This window comes from Microcebus murinus, chromosome 15, assembly GCF_040939455.1.
Source record: "Microcebus murinus isolate Inina chromosome 15, M.murinus_Inina_mat1.0, whole genome shotgun sequence".
Lineage (NCBI taxonomy): Eukaryota > Metazoa > Chordata > Mammalia > Primates > Cheirogaleidae > Microcebus > Microcebus murinus.
In genome coordinates this window covers 77,362,181-77,369,460 of record NC_134118.1, presented here as the reverse complement: position 1 = coordinate 77,369,460, position 7,280 = coordinate 77,362,181, and the positions used below count along the sequence as shown (strand labels likewise).

At 63.9% G+C, this 7,280-nt stretch overlaps 2 non-coding genes across 2 annotated transcripts; both read right to left on the bottom strand.

The window, feature by feature from the left end:
• LOC142876671 (5S ribosomal RNA) lies at positions 1-119 on the bottom strand. Its single transcript, XR_012923544.1, has one exon. It is a non-coding gene; the product is annotated as a 5S ribosomal RNA (ribosomal RNA).
• A 3,518-nt stretch (positions 120-3,637) lies between these two features.
• LOC142876660 (5S ribosomal RNA) lies at positions 3,638-3,756 on the bottom strand. The gene has a single exon (XR_012923543.1). It is a non-coding gene; the product is annotated as a 5S ribosomal RNA (ribosomal RNA).
• Positions 3,757-7,280: the final 3,524 nt, after the last annotated feature.

The window sequence follows — 7,280 nt, the reverse complement described above, 5'->3', positions numbered from 1 at the left end:
AGCCTACGGCACCCGGTATTCCCAGGCGGTCTCCCATCCAAGTACTAACCAGGCCCGACCCTGCTTAGCTTCCGAGACCAGACGAGGTCGGGCGCGTTCAGGGTGGTGTGGCCCTAGACGGCGGAGGGCGCCCCTGCCCCGCTCAAGAAGCCGAGCCTCTCTGCGCTTCCCCGCCGCCTCCTCCCGCCCCAGGCCCCGCACCGGCGCTGACCCGCGCCGGGCCGGGCCTGTTGAGTTCACCGGCCGGGTCCGGCGGGCTCCGAGGGACGGGGGTGACAGGCGGGGCGGGGCGGGCAGGGAGCGGTGGGCCGGGGTGGGGGGCTGTCTCTCTATACACACACACACACACACACACACACTCACACTCACACAAGATGCGCCTCCACGGCTGGACTCGCCAAGGTGGAGACCTTCCAGCCCCCTTCCTCTCCTCGCCTGGCCTCCTTCACCTACCCGCCCCCCACCCCCAGCTCGTGGCCGCCCCCGCCGCCGCCGCCGCCGCCGCCGCCGATTGCGCACGCGCGGATCGCCCGCCCTTTGACCCCAGGCAGGGGCCGCCCTCCCCGACAACCCCTTTCAGCTGGGCCCCCCACCCTGTGGGTGGGCTGCCGCCTATTCCCCCGGGCCCCGGGCTGGGGCACAGCGCATGGGGGAGGGGAGCGAGTGTATGGGGCGTCTCTCTCTCTCTCTAGGGATGTGTCCCATGGGTGGGGTGGCGTGGTTTGTGGGGCGCTGAAGAAATCAGTCCCCTCCATCTCCTACCTCTGGAAAACGCCCAAGCCCTTGGAGAACTGCCGGCAACGCGACCGGGGGGGCCGGGACCCTCCTCTGTGTCCTCCTGTGGCCCAGTCCAAGGGGCCGGGGCCTGGGCCTGGCCGGGGCTGCATTGGACCCCGACCACCCTGGCGTGTGGACTCGCTAAAAATCGGCCATTAGATATTGGATTCCAGCTTCATTGAGGTCATTTCACTAATGAGTGCACCGGAAAGAGTTTCCTAATCCATCTGTGAGGGTGGCAACTGAAAGAGAATTTTAAAGCTGACAGAATAGGCGAGGAAAGGCATAGGAGATTTCCACACCCAGTAAGGAAGCCTTTCCCGAAATGGAAGAAAGAAACGAGCAAACAGAAACACCGGTAGCCCGCCAGGATCAGAGTCTGCCCCCGAGAGAAAGTACCCTGACCAGGTTCACCCGTGGGTGGGTGGCGAGCTAGCGGCATTCAGAAGAGCGAGGCCCGCAGTCTGTGCAGAAGACACCTGCACTCGGGTGTGTGTGTGGCGGCACGATTCACAAGCAGCTCCAGATGTTAAGCCAAGGAGAAGCCAGGGAGTTCCCAACGCCCCAGGTGTCCTCAGCCCACGACTGGCTGCTGGGGGAATGCGAAGCCCGGCTCCTTGTCTCAGAGCGGGACAACCAGGAGGTGTGACGTACACCCCGGGGTTCCCAGGAGGATCAGGCTGAAGCTGGGACTTGGCCTGAAAGTGTCCCCTCGCATGGCCACCCCCTTCCCCTTCCTGCTCCTCTACTCCTGGTGCCCCTCCATCCAGGGGCCAGACCTTAAAGAGTCACCCGCAAGAGAATCCTGGTCCCAAAGGAGCCTTCTGGGGGACCCGTGCTGAGAGAGGTTGTGGGCATGGCCCGCTGGGGCTCTGCCCGACCCAGGGCTGAGAGATGCAACCTCCCAGCTCTGGGTCCCTGCAGGGGAAGCGTTGGCAAGCACAGGGCCAGTCCTCCAAAGGCCCAGGTGCAGGGAGCCCAGGCCAAGCAGCCTGTGGAAGAAGCCACCCCGGGAAGACGACTGCAGGCCACGGCCCTTCCCACCTCCTCCTCCTCCTCCTCCTGCTCCTCCACCCCCACCGACCTCCCACCCCCCACCCCCGACATGGCGCAGGGCTCAGAGACACCTCAGACACTTGCTACCCAAAGTGCAAAGGGCATCAGTTGCTCCTCCAAACCCCCCCCCCTGCCCAGCAGACCGCGTCGTCCAGCCAGCCCCCGGGCCTCCCTGGGGTGCCCAGCACAAAAGTGCAGACAACCACCGGACCCTCAATCTCAGTTTTCGGATGTTTTTGCCACTCTAAGGACCCGCAGGCCAGCTGGGCCTTCTGGCAGGACAGAGAGCCCCGGAATCCGACGTGGAGAGCTGGGTGTACGTCCCCACGAGGAGGCGGTCCCCACCTCCGCGGCTCTCCCCTTGCGGGGGGGGGTGAAAGCAGCCACGGGGCCTCGGAGAAGACACCAGGCTGGGCGCCCGCCCCACAGTGGGGGCACGTCCCCCGCAGGCCACTTAGCGACGGCCGCCGGCCGGCGGACGGTTGGGTGGCGCGAGACGCTGCGGCCGCCCTGCTACCGGGTTCCTGGGAGGGCGTCCTGGAACCAGCGTCCACACCAAGCCCTTGGAAGGCCCAGGCGACGGAGGAGCCCCGTCAGGCAGGGGCCGAGGACGGTGACGGCCCGGGCGGGGAGGAGCGTGTCAGGCAGGGGCAGAGGACGGTGACAGGTGACAGGCCGGGCGGGAAGGAGTCAGTCAGGCAGGGGCCGAGGAGGAGACGGGCTGGGTAAGGGTTAGGGTTAGAGTCAGGGCACAAGTCACAATCGCAAAGACCTGGAAGCGACCCGAGTGCCCATCGACCCACGAGTGCGTAAATGAAATGTGGCGCGTGGACACCACGGAGTGCTATTCAGCTAGGAGGAGCAGCGGTGAGAGGGCACCTCTCGTGGTTCTCCTGGCCAGAGCTGGAACCCGTTCCAGTAAGCCAGGTAGCCCAAGAATGGACACACGAGCACCACGTGCTCGCGCTCACCAGCAAATGGGTACGAACCGATGGACACCTAAGTGGACACAGAGGAATCACCTTCATCGGGTGGGTGTCGGGCGGGTGGGGGGAGGGGATGGGCATACACCTCCATTAGGAATGGGGTGGGTGCGCACCGACTGGGGCATGGGCGCACTTGAGGCTCTGACCCGAGGGGGGAGGCTGGGAGAGGGCAACGTACCCGACCTTAACATTGGTACCCCCACAATACGCTGGAACGACATCAGAGGTAAATGAATAAGAACACAGGGGGGAGGGGGGCACGGGCAACACATGTCACCTTAATACTTGGACTCCCATCATCTGCTTGAAAAGAGAGAGAAAAGAAAATGCAATCATAGAGATAAGAGACACTTTTTAAAAATAATGAATCCGAAGAGAAAAGTAAAAGGAGGCCTGTGGAGCAGGTCTGGGTGCGACTCCGGATCCCCCAACATCAGGTGCCACCACCAAAGATTCCTACGTGTAGCCCATAGAACCCCAAAAGCAACGGGACGAGTTCTGGTCACATACTCCCTCCAAATGACATCCTGGCCTTCTTCTGGAACTCCCTCCCCTCTCAGACTCTCAAGGTTTCCTCCAGCGTGTCGGTTCCCACAGAGCAGACCTTTGGTCTGAGACCTGACAGTCCAGAAGCCACGCATGCTGCCGCGTGACGGCGGTGTCGCGGCTTGGGACAAGAGGAGGCCCCACGGTGCGGGCTGGGGCGCCAGGCACCGCGGCGGGCGCTGAGGGTGGGGGTGACCCCCACCCCGGGCCGCCGCCTCGCTCCCAGAGAGGGGACAGAACAAGAGGCAAAACAAAAAAAAAAAAAAAGAAGAAGCCTACGGCACCCGGTATTCCCAGGCGGTCTCCCATCCAAGTACTAACCAGGCCCGACCCTGCTTAGCTTCCGAGACCAGACGAGGTCGGGCGCGTTCAGGGTGGTGTGGCCCTAGACGGCGGAGGGCGCCCCTGCCCCGCTCAAGAAGCCGAGCCTCTCTGCGCTTCCCCGCCGCCTCCTCCCGCCCCAGGCCCCGCACCGGCGCTGACCCGCGCCGGGCCGGGCCTGTTGAGTTCACCGGCCGGGTCCGGCGGGCTCCGAGGGACGGGGGTGACAGGCGGGGCGGGGCGGGCAGGGAGCGGTGGGCCGGGGTGGGGGGCTGTCTCTCTATACACACACACACACACACACACACACTCACACTCACACAAGATGCGCCTCCACGGCTGGACTCGCCAAGGTGGAGACCTTCCAGCCCCCTTCCTCTCCTCGCCTGGCCTCCTTCACCTACCCGCCCCCCACCCCCAGCTCGTGGCCGCCCCCGCCGCCGCCGCCGCCGCCGCCGCCGCCGCCGATTGCGCACGCGCGGATCGCCCGCCCTTTGACCCCAGGCAGGGGCCGCCCTCCCCGACAACCCCTTTCAGCTGGGCCCCCCACCCTGTGGGTGGGCTGCCGCCTATTCCCCCGGGCCCCGGGCTGGGGCACAGCGCATGGGGGAGGGGAGCGAGTGTATGGGGCGTCTCTCTCTCTCTCTAGGGATGTGTCCCATGGGTGGGGTGGCGTGGTTTGTGGGGCGCTGAAGAAATCAGTCCCCTCCATCTCCTACCTCTGGAAAACGCCCAAGCCCTTGGAGAACTGCCGGCAACGCGACCGGGGGGGCCGGGACCCTCCTCTGCGTCCTCCTGTGGCCCAGTCCAAGGGGCCGGGGCCTGGGCCTGGCCGGGGCTGCATTGGACCCCGACCACCCTGGCGTGTGGACTCGCTAAAAATCGGCCATTAGATATTGGATTCCAGCTTCATTGAGGTCATTTCACTAATGAGTGCACCGGAAAGAGTTTCCTAATCCATCTGTGAGGGTGGCAACTGAAAGAGAATTTTAAAGCTGACAGAATAGGCGAGGAAAGGCATAGGAGATTTCCACACCCAGTAAGGAAGCCTTTCCCGAAATGGAAGAAAGAAACGAGCAAACAGAAACACCGGTAGCCCGCCAGGATCAGAGTCTGCCCCCGAGAGAAAGTACCCTGACCAGGTTCACCCGTGGGTGGGTGGCGAGCTAGCGGCATTCAGAAGAGCGAGGCCCGCAGTCTGTGCAGAAGACACCTGCACTCGGGTGTGTGTGTGGCGGCACGATTCACAAGCAGCTCCAGATGTTAAGCCAAGGAGAAGCCAGGGAGTTCCCAACGCCCCAGGTGTCCTCAGCCCACGACTGGCTGCTGGGGGAATGCGAAGCCCGGCTCCTTGTCTCAGAGCGGGACAACCAGGAGGTGTGACGTACACCCCGGGGTTCCCAGGAGGATCAGGCTGAAGCTGGGACTTGGCCTGAAAGTGTCCCCTCGCATGGCCACCCCCTTCCCCTTCCTGCTCCTCTACTCCTGGTGCCCCTCCATCCAGGGGCCAGACCTTAAAGAGTCACCCGCAAGAGAATCCTGGTCCCAAAGGAGCCTTCTGGGGGACCCGTGCTGAGAGAGGTTGTGGGCATGGCCCGCTGGGGCTCTGCCCGACCCAGGGCTGAGAGATGCAACCTCCCAGCTCTGGGTCCCTGCAGGGGAAGCGTTGGCAAGCACAGGGCCAGTCCTCCAAAGGCCCAGGTGCAGGGAGCCCAGGCCAAGCAGCCTGTGGAAGAAGCCACCCCGGGAAGACGACTGCAGGCCACGGCCCTTCCCACCTCCTCCTCCTCCTCCTCCTGCTCCTCCACCCCCACCGACCTCCCACCCCCCACCCCCGACATGGCGCAGGGCTCAGAGACACCTCAGACACTTGCTACCCAAAGTGCAAAGGGCATCAGTTGCTCCTCCAAACCCCCCCCCCTGCCCAGCAGACCGCGTCGTCCAGCCAGCCCCCGGGCCTCCCTGGGGTGCCCAGCACAAAAGTGCAGACAACCACCGGACCCTCAATCTCAGTTTTCGGATGTTTTTGCCACTCTAAGGACCCGCAGGCCAGCTGGGCCTTCTGGCAGGACAGAGAGCCCCGGAATCCGACGTGGAGAGCTGGGTGTACGTCCCCACGAGGAGGCGGTCCCCACCTCCGCGGCTCTCCCCTTGCGGGGGGGGGTGAAAGCAGCCACGGGGCCTCGGAGAAGACACCAGGCTGGGCGCCCGCCCCACAGTGGGGGCACGTCCCCCGCAGGCCACTTAGCGACGGCCGCCGGCCGGCGGACGGTTGGGTGGCGCGAGACGCTGCGGCCGCCCTGCTACCGGGTTCCTGGGAGGGCGTCCTGGAACCAGCGTCCACACCAAGCCCTTGGAAGGCCCAGGCGACGGAGGAGCCCCGTCAGGCAGGGGCCGAGGACGGTGACGGCCCGGGCGGGGAGGAGCGTGTCAGGCAGGGGCAGAGGACGGTGACAGGTGACAGGCCGGGCGGGAAGGAGTCAGTCAGGCAGGGGCCGAGGAGGAGACGGGCTGGGTAAGGGTTAGGGTTAGAGTCAGGGCACAAGTCACAATCGCAAAGACCTGGAAGCGACCCGAGTGCCCATCGACCCACGAGTGCGTAAATGAAATGTGGCGCGTGGACACCACGGAGTGCTATTCAGCTAGGAGGAGCAGCGGTGAGAGGGCACCTCTCGTGGTTCTCCTGGCCAGAGCTGGAACCCGTTCCAGTAAGCCAGGTAGCCCAAGAATGGACACACGAGCACCACGTGCTCGCGCTCACCAGCAAATGGGTACGAACCGATGGACACCTAAGTGGACACAGAGGAATCACCTTCATCGGGTGGGTGTCGGGCGGGTGGGGGGAGGGGATGGGCATACACCTCCATTAGGAATGGGGTGGGTGCGCACCGACTGGGGCATGGGCGCACTTGAGGCTCTGACCCGAGGGGGGAGGCAGGGAGAGGGCAACGTACCCGACCCTAACATTGGTACCCCCACAATACGCTGGAACGACATCAGAGGTAAATGAATAAGAACACAGGGGGGAGGGGGGCACGGGCAACACATGTCACCTTAATACTTGGACTCCCATCATCTGCTTGAAAAGAGAGAGAAAAGAAAATGCAATCATAGAGATAAGAGACACTTTTTAAAAATAATGAATCCGAAGAGAAAAGTAAAAGGAGGCCTGTGGAGCAGGTCTGGGTGCGACTCCGGATCCCCCAACATCAGGTGCCACCACCAAAGATTCCTACGTGTAGCCCATAGAACCCCAAAAGCAACGGGACGAGTTCTGGTCACATACTCCCTCCAAATGACATCCTGGCCTTCTTCTGGAACTCCCTCCCCTCTCAGACTCTCAAGGTTTCCTCCAGCGTGTCGGTTCCCACAGAGCAGACCTTTGGTCTGAGACCTGACAGTCCAGAAGCCACGCATGCTGCCGCGTGACGGCGGTGTCGCGGCTTGGGACAAGAGGAGGCCCCACGGTGCGGGCTGGGGCGCCAGGCACCGCGGCGGGCGCTGAGGGTGGGGGTGACCCCCACCCCGGGCCGCCGCCTCGCTCCCAGAGAGGGGACAGAACAAGAGGCAAAACAAAAAAAAAAAAAAAGAAGA